The sequence below is a fragment of the Erinaceus europaeus genome, chromosome 2, assembly GCF_950295315.1.
Source record: "Erinaceus europaeus chromosome 2, mEriEur2.1, whole genome shotgun sequence".
NCBI classification, from domain to species: Eukaryota; Metazoa; Chordata; class Mammalia; order Eulipotyphla; family Erinaceidae; genus Erinaceus; species Erinaceus europaeus.
The window spans coordinates 182,958,630-182,979,658 of NC_080163.1; the positions used below are offsets into that span (position 1 = coordinate 182,958,630).

General features: G+C 44.8%; 1 protein-coding gene across 6 annotated transcripts in view; it reads left to right on the top strand.

Moving 5' to 3' along the window:
- The first annotated feature begins 1,442 nt into the window (after nt 1–1,442).
- Nucleotides 1,443–21,029, top strand: part of GARRE1 (granule associated Rac and RHOG effector 1) — a 93,019-nt gene continuing 73,432 nt past the window's right edge. For 2 of the 6 annotated variants that reach the window (XM_060185689.1, XM_060185688.1), the window contains exons 1-2: nt 10,595–10,762; nt 11,984–12,138. The gene's annotated coding sequence lies outside the window, so the exon portion shown is untranslated. Of the gene's footprint in view, nt 1,495–10,295; nt 10,438–10,594; nt 10,763–11,983; nt 12,139–21,029 lie in introns of those variants that run through there. The other 4 variants (XM_060185686.1, XM_060185687.1, XM_060185690.1 and 1 more) reach the window with 4 other exon arrangements.

The following is a 21,029-nucleotide window of genomic DNA, read 5'->3' on the forward strand; positions in this document are numbered from 1 at the left end:
ATGACCATGTAAACCCTGGGGATATTTGAAACACCCAACACTGTCTTTTGTTTTTGTTTTGCCACAAGGGTTATCCCTGGGGCTGGGTGCCTGAAGTATGAATCCACCGCTCCTGGTGGTCTTTCTTTTTAAAAAAATTTTTAAATTATTTTTTTATTTTTCCCCTTTCGTTTCCCTTGTTGTTTATCGTCGTCATTATTATTGTTGTTATTGCTGTCGTTGTTGTTAGATAGGATAGAAAGAAATGGAGAGAGAAGGGGAAAACAGAGACGGGGAGAGAAAGATAGACACCTGCAGACCTGCTTCACCGCCTGTGAAGCGACTCCCCTGCAGGTGGGGATCCTTATGTGGGTCCTTGCATTTCGCGCAATGTGCCCTTAACCCGCTGCGTTACCGCCGGACTCCCCTGGTGGCCTTTTTCTAGACACAGAAATTGAAAGGGAAAGAGAAATTGAGAGGGGAAGAAAGACACCTGCAGACCTCCTTCACTGCTCATGAAGTGTTCCCCCTGCAGGTGACGAACTATATAGCACAAGTAACCCCATCATTTATATATATGCTAGAGACAGAAATCAAGAGGGAAAGGGGAGATAGAGAAAGAGACACATCTGCAGCACTGCTTCACCCCCTCGTGAAGCTTTCTAGGTGGGGACCAGGGACTTGAAACTGGGTCCTTGTGCACTGCTCTACTGAGCGTACCACCACTCGGCCCTTTAAAAAACTCCTATAAACCCACTTGCATGATAAAAATTAATCTCTGGCTTATGTCTGTCTCATTCTAGTTTCTTAAACATAGTCACTGAAGACACCTGCTGTTCTTTTCTCTCCCTAATGTTCCTTTCTCCCTGCTTTTCTAGGTGTGTTTTTTCCCCCTTCTTCTTTCTCCCCTTTAGGACCTCGACTCTTGCTCTTTTTTCCTAGGCCAAGAATTCCCAGTTGACCCTCCTTCACTAGGTCAGGGGACTCTCCCTCCTTTCGCTTTCCTCTCCTACCACTTGTCACAATTGGCACTCCAACATCCTGCGTGTTCCGTGACAATGTTCTGGTGTTTCTACCTCTAAGAGATAAACCTGTGAGGGTGAAGGCGATATCCCGTCGGGGCTTGGCATTTTGCAATCAATGCTCAGGGTTTCAGTGGTCTGTTTCAATATGGATCCGCGAGGACACAGCAAAGCCCCCCAGTCGGGGGTCTATGGCCAAGATTTAGTGGAGGTCCAGGGTGGCCCTGCGGGCTGGGGCCGCGGGTCCTCCACTCCCCAGGCGCCGCCGCCGCACTCTGAGGTCCAGCGTCCCGGGTCCCTGGGGAAAGCAGGTTCTTTGCCTTCGCTGCCGCCGCCCCCGCCCGGGTCGCGCAAGGGGCGGGTCGGCTCCCAGCCGCAGGAGCCGCAGCCTCCGCGGCGTCCGCCCGGGGCGGGGGCGGGGCCGGCCCGCATCGTCACTTCCGGTGTACACAGCCAGTCCGGGCGGTGCGCTGGGGGCCGCGGCGCGTCGCAGGTGAGGAGCGGGCGCGAGCGGGCGCTGTCTGGCGCTGGCGGCCGGGGCCGGCGGGTGACCGGTGGGCGACGGGCCGCGGCCGGGGCTGGCGGCCGAGCGAGCTCGCGGGGCGCCGCTCCACGGGGGAGGGGGTCGCCGGGTGCGGGCTGTGGGCTCCCCGCCCCTTGCCCGTCCGCTGTGGAGGACGCCGGGCTCTGGGGGCGCTGGCCGGGCGGACGGAAGCCCGGAGGGGCCTCCCGGCGCGCGGCGGGGACGGGGGCGCGGCGGGGACCCCGCGGACGCGAGCCGGGAGGGGCGGGTCGGCGCCCGTCAGCCGGGGGCTGCGGGGGGCTGTTCCTCGAGCCGGGCCCGGGGAGGTCGGGCTGGCGCGAGCACCGGCTCCCGGAAGCCCGTGAGGGACGGCGGCCTGTGGGCGGCCGGGGTCCGCGGGCGCTGGCCGGGGACGCGGCCCTCACGCCGCCCCGCGGCTGCCCGGCCGGCTGCGCGCACCTTCCCCGCGCTCTCGGCCCTGCCCAACCTGGTGGCGCAGCGCGGCCGGGGGCCGTTTCGCGGGGGGACCCCGGGAGGGTCCGCGGGAAACCCTCGGGGCGCTCCGCTCTGGGGAGCCGGGGACCCGCGCCCGGGAGGCGCGCACAGGGTCAGGGGCGTGTCTGCCTAGTCCGCGCTGTGCAAGGGGAAAAAAAAAAAAAGCACGCCTGGCTGGCATGATAAGAATATTGTTTGTAATAATAACCTCAGCAAATTCACCAGATAAAACACTCAGCTGGGGCCGTGGTTGGGGGAGGCGCGCATTTTGAAAATGACTCCCTAATTCCCAGACCTCTCACACCATTATCAAAGCATTTCTGCTGTCTTCTTGCCCCTGAGCATTAATTAGACTCCACCGAAACTATGGTGACAATGCTTTTTTTTTTTTTTTTTGACAACAATCCGTCCGTCTACCCACCTACTGCTCAGTGACAGCCGTTGCTAACCTTATGGTGATGTCAACAAATGTGGATTTGTATTCACCGCTTTCAATTTGGTTGCTCATCATCGTCTAACACGACTTAATCAGGCCCTACAGCAGAAAGTGCACTTTGTTTCCACGTCGTCACAAGCTAGACAAATATCCCGAAAGCATTTTGAGTGATCCCAGTTTTAGAATTTACAAATGAGGCCAAAGGTGACATTCATTTAAAATACACAGTTGACATGTCTGAAAAAAATTCCCCCTGGTGTCATTATATATGTATTTTTTTCTTTCATTTCATAGTTTTGCTTATCGTCTTTCTATTTAATCTGCTTAAAATTCCATTTTGGTTTGATATATGAGATATTTTCCAAATGGTTAACCAGTTCTCCCAGTTTTGCTCACTACATTAAAACTTCTACTTTAGCCAATACTGTAAACCTAAAATTCTACGTATGTTTTGATAAAGGGCTTCTTGCAGATTTGGTGTAGATTCATTCAGTGTATATTGTTTTGAAGTTCCAGTCATAGTAACTTTTAAAAATAAATTTGCTTAGCAAGTATAGGAAATTTTATACGTTTTAGATTTTTTTTCTTTAAAAATAAAGTTTAGTTGCTGTTTCATTTGCTTTTTTGCTGACAAGATAACAAATGCCATATGAAGAGCTCAGGTTTGTTGTGGCAACTTTTCAGTCTGGCATTTGAGATTCTAATCTTCCTCTATTTTTGCACATGAATACGTAGGTTAGCATTGGAGACCAAGATAGAATAGTTCTCAGATTCCCTTGGCATGACTAGATTTTTTCAATCTAAAATTATCTCTGGATTTTTGGAAGACAGCATGTTTTAAGCATCCTTTAAAAAATTTAAAAACAAGTTGTACATTATTGTGCTAAAAATTGTACTAATTGTGTATTGTGTTGAAAACCAATAAACCGGTTTTATGTCAAGCTGGCCTTCCAAGTCTATAGCAAAATAATTGAGATAGTAAGTAGGCTGGGTCATCATATGGGCTGGATGTCCACTCTCTCCTTTCTCCTCCTGTGACTTTGTCATTAGTTTAAAATGACGATCTTCCTAGGTAAACAAAAAAATGGTTTGAATAAGAATTGTATTATTCTTTTTTTTTATTTTTAAGAATTGCCTTTTTTTTTTAACTTACAGAAAGATAAGGTGGTTTGGGGTTGTACTTTAGTTTCTTTATCTCCATAGAAACTGTCCTGTTGAGGGGTTGAGGGCCCCCAGCTGATAAAAGCTGTGATAATTACCTACTCTTTTCCTTGGCCTGTGAATATTTGGCATATGAGTCACTCTTGTGAATCTCCTCTTGGTTACTGAACTTCCACCTATTGTGATACTTATCTTTCTCTCTCTTTTTGTGAGAGTGGGGCTTCACGTGCTTAATTTCACTTTACTTCAAGGCCAACTTTTTGATTCAGATCAGTAGAGAGAGAGAAAGACACTATACCAAAGCTTCCCCAGGTGTTACTCTGGTGCTACTTAGTCTCAGACCTTGACTGTGTGCTTGGCAAGGCGTGTGCCCTACCTGGTGAACCATATCTGCGTCGTCACCCCTTGTAATAATAAATATCATATAAAGGAATGAAAACAGAATCTCATCAGGCATGATACCTAAGCCATCTTTCTGGCCCAATCTCCTACTTTCAAAGCTCCCGCCTCCACCATTTGTGCAATGCCCCCCTGGTGCTTTCCATTGTGCTCCCATGTGGAGTTAGGAATTAAACCTGGGACCTTACACATGATAAGGTGAGACCATTGAGACAGAAAACACACACACACACACACACACACACACAAACTTGGCTTTAAAAAAATGTTTATGAGAGAGACTGGAATCAGAGCAGAGCATCACTTGGTCATCTGTTGTGTCCAAGATTGAAACCCAGACCTCCTGGACACAACATGCAGTCTCTCCAGTGAGTCAACTCCCTGATTCTTTTGTCTTTGTGCTGTGTTTCTCCATTTGTCTTTCTGAGTGTCTTTTCTCTTCTGCCTACATCACCTGCCTGGGAGCATTATGAAGGTATGCCTTCTTTCTCTCTCTCTTTTCATACATGTTCTTTCCCTCTCATCCAGTTTGTGACTTTTAGAGAGTCGCTTCACCCTCACCCATGCCTCCAACCAGTGAACCTAATTCAAGCTTGGCTGCAAGTCCATTTGTTGTCATTATTTTTTTGGTCATGCCAGAGTATGAACCCAGGGCCTGTGACATGCACACTGTTGTGCTTGAAGCACCTACCAGGTTGACTTTATTCTTTTAGGGGAGAGGAGAGAGCCAGACCCCTTGTTTTTCATCATCATTGTTGTTATTATTGTTGTTATTGCTGTCGTTGTTGGATAGGACAGAGAGAAATGGAGAGAGGAGGGAAAGACTGGGGAGAGAAAGATAGACACCTGCAGACCTGCTTCAATGTCTGTGAAGCGAACCCCCTGCAGTTGTGGAGCTGGGGGCTTGAACTGGGATCCTGATGCCAGTCCATGTGCTTTCCACCATGTGCACTTAAGTGCGTCACCACCTGGCTCCCTAGGTTTTTTTTTTTTTTTGAAAGATAGCACAGCGCAGCTCCACCATGCATGAAGCCCCCTCTCCCCCCCCCCCAAGCTGTTCATGGTGCCCCCATGTGAGGTTGTGGCTTGAGCCAGGACTTCTTGCACGGTAAGTCAGTCAGCTGACCTATCCCCTGCCCAAGTGAATCTCTTTAAAATTTTTATAATGCGGGAGGCCGGGTGGTGACACACAATTTCTCTCAGTCCTATCCAATAAAATGAAAAAAAAATTAAAAATATTTATTTATTCCCTTTCGTTGCCCTTGTTGTTTTATTGTTGTAGTTATTACTGTGGTTGTTACTGATGTCGCTGGATAGGACAGAGAAATTGAGAGAGGAGGGGAAGACAGAGGGGGAGAGAAAGATAGACACCTTTACCCATTGTGAAGTGACTCCCCTGCAGGTGGGGAGCCAGGGGCTTTAACCAGGATCCTTATGCTGGTCCCTGCACATGCACCATGTGTGCTTAACCCGCTGTGCGGGCCTGACTCCCCTAATTTTTTTTTATGATGAGCTGGGAGCTTTGATTTTTTGAAAGGCCACTTCTTCTAGCGTTTGCCCTTCTTCCGTAGCCAGTCAACAGGTCAGGTTGAAAGCTGTCAGGAGCTGCTTGTTGCTGGCTTTGAAAGTGACTGGGATCCATGTGGATTCAGTCGTCTAGGAAGGATTGTCAGTTTCCCCAATGAATGGGTACTCCTGGTGGACTCTTTTTTTTTTTTTTTTTTCCCCTTTCTCCTTTTAATCTAAAATAGAGGCCAGGAGAAGGGGGGAGTACTGGGGCAGGGCGGGGGTGGGTGGGAAGGGAACTACTCCTGTGATACAGCTCCTGTGATGTACAGTGCTCCTATATGGTGCGAAGGGCTTGAACCTGGGTCCTCACACTTGATAAAGTATAGCCCGTACTAGGTGAGCTGTCTCTTGACCCCCAAGTTACTTCTTTATCTCCCTCTGGCTGACTCCTAGATGTACTCCTGAGGCTATTCTAGGTGATTGAATCCTTTATCGCTTACCCAGGTGACTGTTTCTTTTCTTTTCCTTTTTCATGACTCTGTTCTGACACACTGGCTTATCATGTCTCATCTCCCTCTTCTATTTGGGTTGTATATATGAGTTGCTTTCTAACATTGTTTTCTAACCCCCCAACTTGATTTGAGGGGCATACATTTGCCCTAAGGGAGTTCAGTCTGCGGCCATACCACCCTGAACACACCCAATCTCATCTGCTCTAAGGGATTTCAGACATAATCTGGTCCCACCTGAGGTGACAGAGAGGAGACCCAGTGATTTTCATCATGAATTCAGTGATATTTCTGGAGTAGTTACAGTAGGGGCCAGTCCCCATGTTGGAAGGTGAGAAGGCAGAACTGAAAGGCATAGTCTGGGGGAGAAAGTCAAATAATCACTTGCCATAAAGGATCATAAATGCCCCATGTGAGAGATAACGCAGTAGGCTCTGCTAGGTTTCCGAGAGCTTGTCTCTTCTATTCACTGCTTTGCTTTTATTTCCAGGGCCTACAGCAGTGTTTTGAGAGAACAATTATGTACTTGTTGAATGAATGATCATCCAAGAATTAAATCAGAATTAAGTGACACACACACACACACACACACACACACACACACACTAGCTATCTATAGAAAAGTTATACACCAGAAATGTCATTTGGAGCATTTCAGGGAAAACTTTTTAAGTTCACTGAACTGACCTGGCTATAACCCCAGTAAGGCATGTATGGAATGTGTGTGTAGCCAGAGAGCTTAAACTTAATTTCTGTGTCCTTAGGAAAAAGACTGTGTTTCTAGGAGAGGTTTGGGGTGGTGTCTGTGGAAATAGGGGTGTTGTGTCCTGTAGCACCGTTTGGGGAGCCCTGACCAGAGCAACAGTGTGCACACCGGGCTTCAGCACCACTGAACTGCTGGGTGCCTCCCTGGTGGGGCTGTAGCCTGGAGAATCATTCCCTTGCTTTATGTCTGTGCTCCTAACAACCACTGATTAGAACTTGGATCCACAGGAAGATTCCCTGCCAAGGAGAGAATGAATGGCTGAGAGCTTTGCTTCCAGACCACTGGGGTCACTTCCTGGCTTGGGAATGCTGGCTAATCTCTTTGTTTCCACATCTGTAAAATGGGATAACTCCTTCCTCTTGGTGTCTGGCACATGTTAAGTGCTCAGTAAGTGTTAGGTCCCACCAGTAATTATAAACTTAATCACTGGTCTCTGGTTCTCACACCAGTCATCTTTGAACAGAGAGAGCCCAAACCTGTTGCTCCTGGATGCACTGACAAAGGTGAAAGTCATGATAGACTCTTCCCAAAATGCTAGTCAGAAGCCAGCTGCACTGGAGAAGGCCGGTCTGTCTGAAGCTGAGCTCTGTGGGGAAAGTGAGTGAGTCCAGCACCACAGGAGGGGAGAGGACTGGTAGGCATGGCTGTGGCAGGTACAGAGGGAGAGAAGTGAGCCACTGTGTGGGGTGTGTGACTGCAGGAGATGCAGGGTAAAGAGTGGGAAAGTATAAATAGCAAAGTAGAGGGAAGGGAGATGGGGAAAGAAAGTGGAGCCAGCTCTTGAAGAAATAATGATAATAATTAACTTATTAGCAGCTAACAATGTGCCAGGTACTATGATTTCGACTCACTGTGCTAGTCTGGTTTATGTACGTGCCTTAGTTATTCCTCACAACATCCCCATAATGGCATTACTTATGATTACAAGGGAGGGCTCTCTGCCCCTTGATTAAGTCTGCACGCTACTGCAAGGCTAACCTTTGATGCCCTCTGCCCATTTACAAGCCTTTTGTGACTCCTGTTTCCTGACGAAGTCCAAGTTCACCAGGATCTTTTGACATCAAAAATACCATCCTGGAAGATGGGAAATAGTTGGTGATAAAGCACAGGACTACATGCCTGAGGCCCCAAGTTCAATCTTGGCACCACCATATACCAGAGCTGAGCAGTGCTCTGGTTGGTGTCTGTCTCCCTGTCTCTCTCATTATCTTTTCTGTCCAGAATATGGTGTAACAGGTAGAGTGCTCACCCTTCAAACAGGAGATCCTGAGTGCAAGGGTTCTTAAGATCCATCCCCGGTATTGCGTATGCCAGAGGCTCTCCCCTTTTCTCTGTCCTCTACCCTCTGCTCACACTTGTTAATAAGTTAATAAAAACATTAAAAAGAAGAAGAAACTGCCTTGGGTTAAAAAGTGAAATATAAATGTATAATATAATAAAAATAGCATAGGTGCAGGTATTTATCAAATACAGAGAAATGTTATTCAGTGAAAAGGGTTAGATGCAGAACACTGCATTTGTACCCATGTGTGTGTGTTTTTTTTTTAATAAGTATGAGTGAAGTAGATCTTTAAGTGCAGAAAAAAAAAATTGGAATGATAGAAAAGGAAGAATAGTTGCTTTGGGGATGAAATCCCAGAAATCTGGGCTGTTAGATTAGCCTAGCTTTTTCTCGACTGTTCTCTGGTACACTAAGCTTGTACTTGATGTAAATTGTATTTTCAATTAAAATCAGAACAACTAAAAATTTAAATGTCTGCTCTGTACACAGAAGTTAATTAAAGAGGGAATGTAGTTTAAGAGCCAAAAATAAAAATTAAAAAAAATCCAGAATGTTTGGATTCAGGTCCTGTCCCTGCCACTAACTTTAGTATACTCTGAAAATGGGAGAGGCTGTTTAGTCCCTTCCTACTGGGTTTCTGGTGAGGCTTAATGAGTTAATATTTGTGAAGCCCTTTGCACGGCAGGTGGCAGGTGTCTTTGTTGTTATGGCCCTGTGCTCTGCAGTGATTGGGAAGATAGCTCCCAGATTTCCAGCCTCCGTCTCTGTGCTTATAGTTAATTGGGAAAGGGGAGGGATACAGTGCTATGAGTAGTGTCAGAGTGGATAAAAATGGTCTATGGGAACTGAAGGGCCCTGAGATAATTTCACTGAAATAGATCCAGATTCAATATGAATAAGAAGAAAGGAGAAAATGGGGGGGGCACAGAAGGACTTGTGTCAAGGGTGATAATTTCTCCCAGGTGGACTGAGGAGGGGAGAATGCGACAGGAAAGAACCTTGAGGGAACCGGAAGCTGTCATGTGGTGGCAGCTCATCCTTACACAGCATTATGTACCAGCAGATATGAAATAATGAGATGACTTCTAAATGATGCCGTCTTGGGCTTGATCAAGTGTGGTAGCTCTGCCTTGATCTCTGAAATGTTATTAGGTGTTCCTTGTGTAATTTATTTAATAAGCCCCATAATATAGGCAATGTGGGCACCTTCTAGGTTGACAGTGCTGCTAGATGCCATCTTTTAGATAGGCCTCTACTTAGACCATGCCTTTTTCTAGGCTTCATTCTTTGTTCCTTTTTTATTGCTGGGACAAGACCATAGGATAAGTGGGGTACAATTCCACACAACTCCCACTACCAGAGTTCTGTATCCCACCCCCTCCCCTGATAGCTTTCCTATTTATCCCTTTGGGAGTATGGACCCAGGATCACTATGATGTTCAGAAGGTGGAAGGTCTGGCTTCTGTAATTGCTTCTCTGCTGAACATGGGCATTAGCAGTTCGAGACATACTCCCAGCCTGACCTTTTAAAAAAATTTTCTAGTTATTTTTTAAACCATTTGACTATGTTCCTTTAAAACATATATATAATTTGTTTTGAGACAGAAATTGAAAAGGGGAGATAGAGAGTGGAAGAGAGAGAACCTGCAGCACTGTTTCACCACTTAGGAAGCATTCCCCCTACAGGTGGGGACTTGGGGGGCTTGAACCAGGGTCCTTGTGCACTGTGATGGGTGCATCACTCATCCAGGTGCCTGACACTTAGCCCTGACTATGTTCCTTTTGTCTGTACCTCTTGTCTGTTAGATATGTGCTTTTTTGAAGTTGATAATTTAAAAGAATCATATTGGGGAAGTTTTTGAATGTGGAGTTAGTGTTAGTTATTACCCAAAGAAAGTCTGGTTTGCTTATTAGCAATGGTCTAAGGACTGGGTGCAAATGAAACAATAACTGGAACCTGGGAATTCCTGATTCTTTCCCTAACCCCACCCCAGATCCCAGGTGGGTATATGCTCTGGGGAACAGAAGCAGAGGAAAACCGGCTTGGCTCCAGACTCAGTGCTGCAGGCTGTGCTAATCTAGGTCAGGAGGAGGAAAAGTGGCCCCAGTCACCCACTTCAGGGTCTCAAGGTGGACAGGAATAACAGCATATTCCATGTAACTTCATAGCGTACTTTGTAAGGATGGTGAACCTCCTCTACGTGATCTCCCTTTTCTTCCTTCTTGCTTGGGGATGGGAGAGGAGGGAGTGGCTAGCAGGGAAATGGGAGGAGCTCTGACCTCCTTCCCCACAGGACACAAGGCAGCGTTCTCTTTGTTGCCAGGACTTTGGGAATTGGGGCAGAGCTGCACGAAGGTAAGTAATATTTTTAAAAAACAGTTGTAATGTGCCATATTAAGGGAGTTCTTTTAATTTTTTAATAGTTAATTAAAATGGAGTTTTTTGTTTTTTTCTTGCTGTCTCTGGGCTTCATTGCCCTGAGATGATTATTTCCCCCCCTTCAGGTAGAGAGAAACTTCCCTCAGTTCGGTGGGGACCAGATGTTACCTTGGGTTGTGCACATAGCAAAGATGTCCAAGTGAACTGTGTTGCTGGCCCCAGAGTGAGGAATTTTACTAGAAGAGAGTATGGAAGAAACAGATAAGAATTCAAGTAGCTTGCCTTAGGTGGTAGAGTTATAGTAAGTGACATTTGTTCATCTGGTAATTACTTGGAGCAGAAGTTGATAAGTTTATTAGTCTATCTCCCAAACCATTCCCCTTAACTTTCACTTTGACAGTGCTTATTTCCACAAAACCTTTCTCTTGTAGCTTCTTGCCTTGCAGTAAGAGCATTTTCCCCCTCCATTAGAAGGGGGTTTGTTTCTGTCTTGTATGCCACTGGATCCACAGTCTGGAGCAGTGCTGTGTACACAGTAGGATCTCTGTAAAAGCCTGAATATGGCAAGGCTTGTGACTTAGATGAGTGGCCTGCACTCTGAATTCACCACGCCTGGCAGCCATTTTTCCTGTTTTTTTTTTTTTCTTCTTCTTCAATTTTATTGGGTAGGATAGAGAGAATTTCAAAGGAGAGGGGAGGTAGAAGGGGAGAGAGGGAGAGAGAGACCTGTAGACCTGCTTCACCATTTGTGAAGAGTCCACCTTGGAGATGAGGAGTGGGAGGCTTGAACCCGGGTCCTTACTCATGAGAACGTATGTGCTTAACCAGGTACACCACTGTCTGGCCTCTTTCTTTTGAAGATTTCTATGCTAACATTTTTTTTAAATTTCATAGTCTTGTTCTAGTAATTTTTTTTTAATCTGATACTTGTTTTGTTTTTTAGTGGCAGCAGTTTTGGGGCTAGGAGATAGCTTAGCTCATCCTGTAGAGCACATGGCCACCCATGCCTGATATTCTGGGTTCAACTCATGGCATTATATTGGAGCATCACAATATTGACAGAGCATCACAACACTGTGTGTCTTGAGATAGTCTTTTGACTTCATAAGAAAACCACACATGTGGTCTGGGAGGTAGTGCAGTGAGTGGATAAAGCATTGGACTCTCAAGCATGATGTCTTGAGTTCATCCCCAGCAGCATACACACCAGAATGATATCTGGTTCTCTGTCTCTCCCTCTGCCTATAATTCTTCACAAATAAATGGAGAGAAAACTACACACTAGTCTTAGAGTATAGTAAATTGATTTATTACCAGAAAATCGGTCAACTAGATCTCTCCTCATCAAGACCAAGCAGTGCTGGATTTTATTCATTAGTTCTCCCACACCTATTGACTTCTAATTTTTGACAAAGGGCCCAAACTATTAAAATGGAAGAAGGGAAACTCTTCAACAAATGGTGTTGGTAAAATTGGGATGAAATGTACAGAATAATGAAACTGAATCACTGTATCTCACCAGAAACAAAAGGAAACTCCAGATAGACCCAGGACCTGGATGTTAGACCAGAAACTATGGAATACTTAGAGGAAAATACTGGCAGAACTCTTTTTCATCTAAAATTTATAGGCATCTTCAGTGACATAAGCCTACTTACAAAGAAGACAAAAACAAAGGTAGCCCCCATTTTTCTGTGTACGGAACTGAATGATGATTACCACTCATGTAATTTACTTCTCTACTTACTTTCAGCTGACTTTAAGAAATAGATGAGTCTTTGATCCCCCCCACACCAATACCCTCCATATCAGCATCATGAGACCTATTCTTCATCGATACTACTTAACACATTTGGCCTACTTAATTTTTATTTATTAATACATGCGGGAGAGAAAGTGCATGTGTGCATGCCAGGGTGGTGCCTGCTATTGAACTTGAGATCCTTTGCTTTTAAGTCCAATGTTGTAGCCATTGTACTACCTCCAAGACCTCTGGGCTACTTTTTTTTTTTTTTTTTTTAATCAGATCATTTTGAGTTGGGGGTAGATAGCATCATGGTATAACTTGAGGCTCGATAGTCTCTGGTCCAATCCCCTGCACCACCATAAGCCAGAGCTCAGCAGTGCTCTGATTAAAAACAAACAAACAAACAAACACAAAAAAACAGAGCTTTGTGCTGAGGATAGCCCCAGGCCTGAGAATCTTCCATAGCCAATTTGCTTTTTTGCTTTTTCCCTGGCCCTGGCTTTTAAAAATTTATTTATTTTTTGCATCCAGGGTCATCACTGGGGCTTGGTGCCTGCACTACAAATCCACTGCTCCTGGTGACCATTTTAAACTTTTTATTGGATAGGACAGAGAAATTGAGAGTGGTGGGGGAGACAGGGAAAGAAAAAGATAGACACCTGCAGACCACTTGTGATGTGACTCCCCACCCACATAGGTAGGGACTCAAACAGGAATCCTTTTGCTTCCTACTAGGTAGGTTACAGCCCCCACCTTTTTAACTTGTGTTATTTTGAAAGTATGTTTCAACTCAGTTGATTTTGTGGTTAGAAAGCTTTTTCTTCTGCTTATTAAACTCATCCATTGTTTGTAGGTTACCAAATACAAAGGCTTTTCAGATCAAACAATGATAACCAGCTTTGTTTCCCTAACACAGTATCATGTTTTGTGGTAATAAATGTTAAGAGAGCAATGGGGCCTCTAGGTGGAGGCAGTTTGTTTCCCTATAGACATGAAGTTCCTTGACAGCAGGCGCTGTGAACCTGTTTCCTGGGTGACTAGAGCATTCAGACACCATTCACAAGCTTGGAGAATGGTTGTAGAAACAACCGTAATCGTGATAGATTATAGTATTGATTAGAATGGGATGGGGGGGCACAGGAGATAATTCACACTTTACAGAGTACAAGAGCCTGGGTCTCAGTGCCCTGCCACTGCATGAAAGGGCCTGTACACCTGTGCAAGGGGGGAGCTTCCCAAGCTGTGCAGCATTGCTGTGGCTTCTCCTCTTCTCTCTCTCTTACCCTCTTCTGTCTAAAAGAAAGAAAAATGGCCCACAGGGTGCTCTGGAATCTTGCAGCTGGAAAAGTGGCAGAAAAACAAAAGCGTATCACTTCTGGGGCGTGATTGATCTGACTTTTTTGAGATAGAAATAGGGAGAGAGAAGGAGAGAGACCATGGCACCGAAGTGCTCCCATGTGGTGAACGGCACCTGGGTTGCACACATGGCAGAGCAAGCACCCTCCCAGGCATGTTATCTTATCAGCTTGCTCTGCTTTGGTATTTATTTTTCTTTTTTAAGATTTTATAAGAACAGAGAGAAACTGAAAGGGAGGGGAGTATGAGGTGGGAGAGAGAGACATCTGTAGCACTGTCTCACCACTTGTAAAGCCTTCCCCTGCAGGTGAGGACTGGGAGCTTGAACCCTGGTCTTTGTGCATGGTAATATGTGCACTTAACCAAGTGCACCTCCACCCATCCCCTGCTTTGGTTTTTATAAACTAATAATGGGATATATGGCTTTTGGATATGGTCAACTGACTATTTAGTGCCTTAAAAAAAATCAACTCTAGGACCTTACTGCTCTGAGAAGCTTTTTCAGAGACACACAGGGAGACACCATAGCAGTGAAGCTTCTCTTAGTGCAGTGTGGGCCAGGCTTGAACCTGGGTCCTGTGAATGGCAAGCAGGTACCTTTCCGGGTAAGCTATCTTGACAGCCCAACTTTTTATTTTAACAATAGTTTTAGTAGTAGTTGACTCAAAAAAAAAAAAAAAAAGGTTTGATGTCAGCCTTTGAAGCCTTTTCACTGGCTTTTTTTTTTTTTTTTCTTTTTTTTACTATGCTAGGACTTAAATGGTTGACAAGTTTTTGCAGGACTCTTAGCTAACATGTTTTAGTCTTATTTTCTGATGTTTCTGTATTAACAGACTGATATCCCATTTTGCACATATTTTTCTTTTAGGGCAGTCAGTCTCCTGGCCACAGAAATAGTCTGGGTTTGATGGACCCAGAGTGCCGCTTCCTTTCCTCTGGCCTTGGCTCTCCATACCTCCCTTTCCGTTTCAGTGTTTTAATGATACCTTCCCTGCTCAGTGATTTGTGTCCAGGAAGCAAGGCAGTGATTACTTTTGTTTCTGCTTTGTGCACTTCCTCCCCCACTTCCTATTTTTACCAACCAACTCCAGGAAATGAGGCAGCTTCTGGCTGGCTGCTGCTAAGCACTGATTTTAGGTGGTAGAGGACAAAGGCCTTAGGGCCTCAGCCATCTAAAAAACGTTGTCTGCATTTGTATTTGCTTTAAGACTGGTTAGTTAATGAATTAATGAGAGAGAAAGAACCAGAGCATCACTACCTCACTCGATGCCAGAGATGCAAATCAGGACCTCCTGCTTGAAGGCCCAGTAGTTTATCCACTACATCACCTCCCAGGCTGCTGGCTCTATATTTTCACTGCCTCCTTCCTGTGGGAATACCAGGAACATGTTGTGGGGATTGGGTTGAGATGACAAACTGCCACTAGCCTTTGAACAGCGGTGCTGAGCTGGAGGACAACACTTGCACATAGTAGGTGAGGGCTTTTCCTACCAGTTCAGTAGGGTCGGGAAAGACATGGTACAACTTCACCCTGTCATCCAACAGCTGTCATAGCTGGACATAGTTTGACAAGGGGTGGGTGGGTGTTGAAAGAACCTGTTGCAAAAAAAAGGTGGATCCTGGTAACTGCAGGGACCTTGACGGGCAGTCTTGGAGTGAATCCAGGAGCCCAACTGTCTACTTTCTTACGTATTTGAAAGGGCCTGGCCTCAGCTGGTGTGGCACTCTCCTTCTCAATTCTTGGCATTTGTTTCTGAAGCCGTTTGCATAGCATTTGTCTACCTTTCTACCAGTGACAACTCTTATGCATTTGTTGTAGCCTGATTTTTGGAGAAAATTCCTAGCATCTTCCCTCTATCCCCCACCCCCTTTCTTGGCTCCTTTTTAGGATGTCCCTTTCCCTCCCCTATTTGAGTGGTAATATTTTCTAAATAAACTTGCCCTTAATTCTTTGTCTAATAAAATTTAACACATAGAAAAAAAAAAGGTGTCATCTTCCCTGAAAGAAATAACAACTACATATTTTAATACTTGAATGTGGCAGCTTTTATGAATTTGGTAAATTGAAGATGCTCAAAATATTTGTCCAGCAATTTTTTTCTTTTTCATTTATTTACTTATTTTTGCCACCAGGCTTTTCACCTGGCCTTCCTGCCTGCACAACAATCCCACTTGTCCCAGTGGGTTTTTATTTGTTTTGTTTTGTTTTTTAAGATATGTGTCTATAGAGAAGCACCACTGTTCCACCTCTCATGACATTTCCCTTTTGCTCCCATGTGGCTGGGGCTCGAACCTGAGTCCACACACATGGTAAGATGTGAGCTCTACCAGATGAGCTCTCTTCTGATACTTTTTTAAAAACATTTATTTTGCGTTGTGCGAAAACAATAAAGAGGGGAGGGATGGGGAGAGAATGAAAGGAGAGAGAGGCCAGAACACTTTCAATAGCGCCTTTGGAGTGTGTCATGTTTTATCTCTGGGTGAGTGACGGAGCTGTCCTGTGCTCTGTATGATATTTAGCAGTTTTTCTGGTCTCAGCCCACAAGATTCCCCCAGCTGTGACAACTCAAAAGAAAAAAAAAATTCCAGACATCATGTCCCCTCAGCGTTTGTGTAGGGTAGTATGTGTAACAGCCACTTCTTGCAAAGCACTGACCAGTGATAGTAATACTGTGTGGCAGAATAGAATGTTGGGTTCCTTAGGCTTGGAACCTTTTGCTAGTGTCTATTCCGGTATCTGATGCTTCCATATGCTCTTAGTTTACTACTTAAGCTTTTGCTCTGTGTGTTTTTTTCCCTTTTGTTGCCCTTGTTGTTTTATTGTTGTTGTAGTTGTTGATGATGTTGTCTTTAGATAGGACAGAAAGAAATGGAGAGAGGAGGGGAAGACAGAGATGGGGAGAGAAAGAGACACCAGCAGACTCGCTTCACTGTGAAGCGACTCCCCTGCAGGGTGGAAGCCAGGGGCTCAAGCTGGGATCCTTACGCCAGTCTTTGCACTTTGCGCCACATGCACTTAAGTGCTACCCTGCGCTACCACCCGACTCCCTGCTTTCTTTGTGTTTTACTCAGAAGAGTCAGGGCCTGAGTATCTGATTGCCTGGCTTCAGGTCCTCATCAAAGTTATTTATTGTCTCTCAGTCTTGACCTTACTTTTAATCCTGAGAAGTTCCTTGGAAGTCCAACAGGGTTGCCATAAGAGAGAGGATGAGAGCAGGTGAGGATGTAACAGTACAGGTAGCGAATTATAAAGCAGCTGCTACAGGTCACTCACTGTGGTGCTCAGGCTTAGTAGGTTCCAATGTAAGGGCCAGGAAGGTGAGGGAAGGGGGTTGGGTAGCACATTTGGTTGAGCACACCTGTTACAAGGTGCAAGGACCTGCGTTCAAGCCCCCAGTCCCCACCTGTAGGGGGAAAACTTCACAAGTAGTGAAGCAGGTCTGCAGGTGTTTCTCTTGTCTTTCTCTTCCACTTTCTCTTCCCCTTTCCTTCCCAATTTCTGGCTGTCTTTATCCAATAAATAAAGACTAAAATAATTAAAAATATGTTAGAAAAGAGAGAGGGAAAGAAAGGTGAAGGAAAAGGACAGGGCAATTTAGGATAATACACCTTAAGTTCAGGCTCAAGGTTGGTGGTGCCTGTAACCAAGGTAACACATCTAGCAGGAAGAGCAGGGAATGGAGGGGTGACTTGGTAGAATTTGAAAGGCCAGAAGAGATGTCTAATAAGTCTAGTGACAGGGGAGGGGTTCTTACTGGAATGCTGAGTTATATTACAAATAATGGTTATGGGGGTGATCTTTCAAAGAGAGGTCTTTTTCTATGTGTGTCCCCAGTTCCTTGTGCATGTGGGCTTCCACCAATCCTGGGCTAACGTTTCCCATTCTTTTTCTTTTGGATAGGGAGAGGCAGTGAGAAAAGGGAAGCATCACAACACCACTCCATGGAGCTTCCCCTAGTGCTTTGGTGCTGGGGCTTGAACCTGGAGCCTTGAGTGTAGTAAGGCATGTGCTTTATCAGGTGAGCTATCTTCTGGCTCACGTTTCATTTCTCATTGCTCTGGTTAAACTTTCCTATCAATTCCAAGAAGCATAAATTTTAAAAGAAATATTTATTCATTTAAGAGGAAGAGAGCAGAGAATGTGTTGCCAGGCCTTGAACCTGGGACTTCATCATTGAGAGTCTGATGCTTTATGCACTGTGTCACCTCCTTCACCACACACACACTTTTTTTTTTTTACTGTTGTAGTTATTGTTTGATGTCGTCGTTGTTAGATAGGACAGAGAGAAATGAATAGAGGAGGGGAAGACAGAGAGGGGCAGAGAAAGACAGACACCTGCAGACCTGTCTCACCGCCTGTGAAGCGACTCCCCTGCAGGTGGGGAGCCGGGGGCTCAAACCAGGGTCCTTAAGCTGGTCCTTGCGCTTGGCGCCACGTGCGCTTAACCTGCTGTGCTACCGCCCAACTCCCACACTTTTTTTAAAAAATGTAATGCCGGGGAATGAATTCAGGGCCTCACACATGAAATACCACAGAGTGGTGGTCTGAGAGGTGGTGCAGTGGTTAAAGCAATGGACTCTCAATCATGAGGTCCTGAGTTCAATTCCCGGAGCACATCTACCAGAGTGATGTCTGGTTCTTTCTCTCCTCCTTTCTCGTGAGTAAATAAATAAAAAATCTTTTTAAAAAAATACCACAGAGTGACCTTCCTGGCCCAGCTTTCTATTCTTCATTTTAAGGGAAGCAGAAAGAGAAGTGTGGAGAGGAGAAAGAGAGAGACCACAGTATTTTTCCACCATCTATGGAGCCCCCCTCCCCTCCTTGTTGATATCCATGGTGCTCCCATATGTTGTTAGGGCTCAAACCCAGGGCCTCACATATAGGAAAAGATGTACTCTATTTGGTGAACCATCTCCCAGTCTCCTAAAAGCCTACAGCATTTAAGCAATATGCTTAGAATAAGAAGCAGGTTATCAGGCTTTAGAGGTTTGATATAGGTCAAATAATGCAGTGAGGGAGAGTTCAGTCTCTCTAGAAGGCTCCAGGCTCCAAAGACAGCATTGTGACTGACTGCTATCTTAGCAAGAACTTGAATTCATTTCACACCTTTAGATGCCTCAGCTATCTCACAGGGTCACTGGAAATAGATAGCGTATGTAGAGTGTCTGGCACCTAGTCATTTCCCCTCCCCTTTTAATTCTAGTAAGAAGTTAATGAACTTTTATTTATTTATTTTGTCGCCACTGGGGCTTCACTGCTTCAGGCTGACTTTTATTTTTCCATATACTCAGAGACAGAAAGACACCACAGCACCTACCTACACATACCCATGACAAAGCAAGTCACACTATCCAAATGCCTAATGAAATTTTTTGGCCTGAAGCTTCAGGTGTAATGCTTAGTGTGTTGTAGGAATTTAATGAATTAACTGTTTTGTTGAAGAGTACTTGTGTAAACACAGTTATCTCAGAAGCTTTCTTTTCTTCATATTTTATTTGTTTTATTGGGTAGAGATAGAATTTTGAGAGGGGAAGGGAAGATAGAGAAAAGCCTGTAGCACTGCTTCACTACTCTGGAAGCTTCCCTCCTACAGGTGGGAACTGGGTGCTTGAACCTGGGTCTTTGCTCAACAGGGTGTGCCACTGCCATGCCTTGTCAGTAGCTTTTTTTTTTTTAAGTAGAATTTTAAAATTTTATTTATTTATTTATTTGTTTATTTATTGCCACCAAAGTTATGGCTGGCGCTCAGTGCCTACACAATACCACTGTTCCTAGTGTTTTTTTGTTTGTTTGTTTGTTTTGCCTTTTTGATGGGGTTTGAGAGATAGGGAAAGGGAAAAAGGAACATCAAGATGCTGCAGTACAACTCTAGTGGCTGAAACTTACCCCTTGTGTGTGCTCCTGTGTGCTAGCCAGGGCCTCAAACCTAAGGTCTTAGTACATGGTAATGGCTGCATTTCACCAAGTGGGCCACCACCACCCAGCCCCATTAAAGCAGAATTTTATTTCTAGCTCTTTTAACTACTAAGTAGTCTGTGGGTCTTGAGACTGTATGAGTGCAGTAACTGTTAAATATTTACAGTGTATTTAGCACTCTGGGTTATCTTGAATGAGCTCAATGATTGTGGGAGTTTGAAGTGACAGGGAAACACAAAACTAATAGTTGTGATCCATTATAATAAAGATACTGCTTAACTGGGATTAAAAACCAGGGTGTTATGGTAACAGACCTCATTCAGTCTCTGTTACTATGGCTCTTGCAGGAGGTGACATCTCAAACCTCCAGGAGGAGTGAGAGCCACCCAGGGGAGCTTTGCAGATGGAGGGGACTGAAGTGAAAACAGGGCAGAGTTGGGGTGGGGTGGGGTGGGGGGGTGAGTTGAGGATCAGGAAGGATAGTGGAAAACCATGGATTATGAACAGGAGAGTGGTATGACTAAACTGACTGAACAACAGTCACAGTAACCAGAAGGGAGGAGTGATCCATAAACGTGTAAGATCACTGTTGTTTCAGCAGGAGACGAGTCTGGGGGTTGGTACTGGCAGTGAAGAGAGAAGGAAAAAAAGCGAGAGAGAGAGAGAGAGAGAGAGAGAGAGACTTGAGAGAGATGAGATTAAGGAAGCAGGAGGAATACAACTCAGGTATTAATTGGCTGTCAAGGAGAGTGAGGAGTAGAGACTAACTCCCAAGTTTCTGGCTTGTTCAAAGAGGTAGATGGTGATGCCTGCCGTTCCCCATGATAGAGAAGGGACAGTGTAAAAATTGGAGAGAGAGGGCTTGAGCCATTTGATTAGGAACTTGTGCAGTAGGCAGTTGAATATTTGGGATTTGGGACACAAGAGAAATATCTGGGCTTAGTGAAATGGATTTGGGCTTACTTCTAGGGAGAACATAGTGATCTTCCAAACGGTGTAGCATAGATCTCTGAGGAAGGAATCCTGTACTTCAGGTCAGGTAAAAGAGGAGTGCTTCAAAGATGCAACTAAGAATGGCCGAGGGAAAGGAATGGAGCTAAGAGAACTAGCATCTATTCATATTAACATGGAGAGAGTTGTCTCATTGTCTCTAATGTGGTAACATATAAGGGAAGCCAAAAAAGGAGATTCCTAAGAAGGGAGAGAACAAATAATTGAATCTTTTGGCATTTCCCCTTGCCTAAATAGATTCTTTAAATTCATGAATGTTGAGAGTAAAAATTCTTCAAAGCATTTTTTTTTCTGTAGTCCATTTCTAAATATGGATTGTGTTGTTCTGAACTTAAAAAACAAAACAAAACATGGAAATGGTTGGGCTTTGAACTTCATAGACAATAACTTTACTAATCTTGCTAAAGAATTTCCTGTAGTGTCTCCTCGTTATCAACAGCAGATATTTAGATTTAATTTTTTTTAATTTTTATTTATTTATTTATTCCCATTTGTTGCCCTTGTTGTTTTAGATTTAAATTTTAATGGACTTGCAAA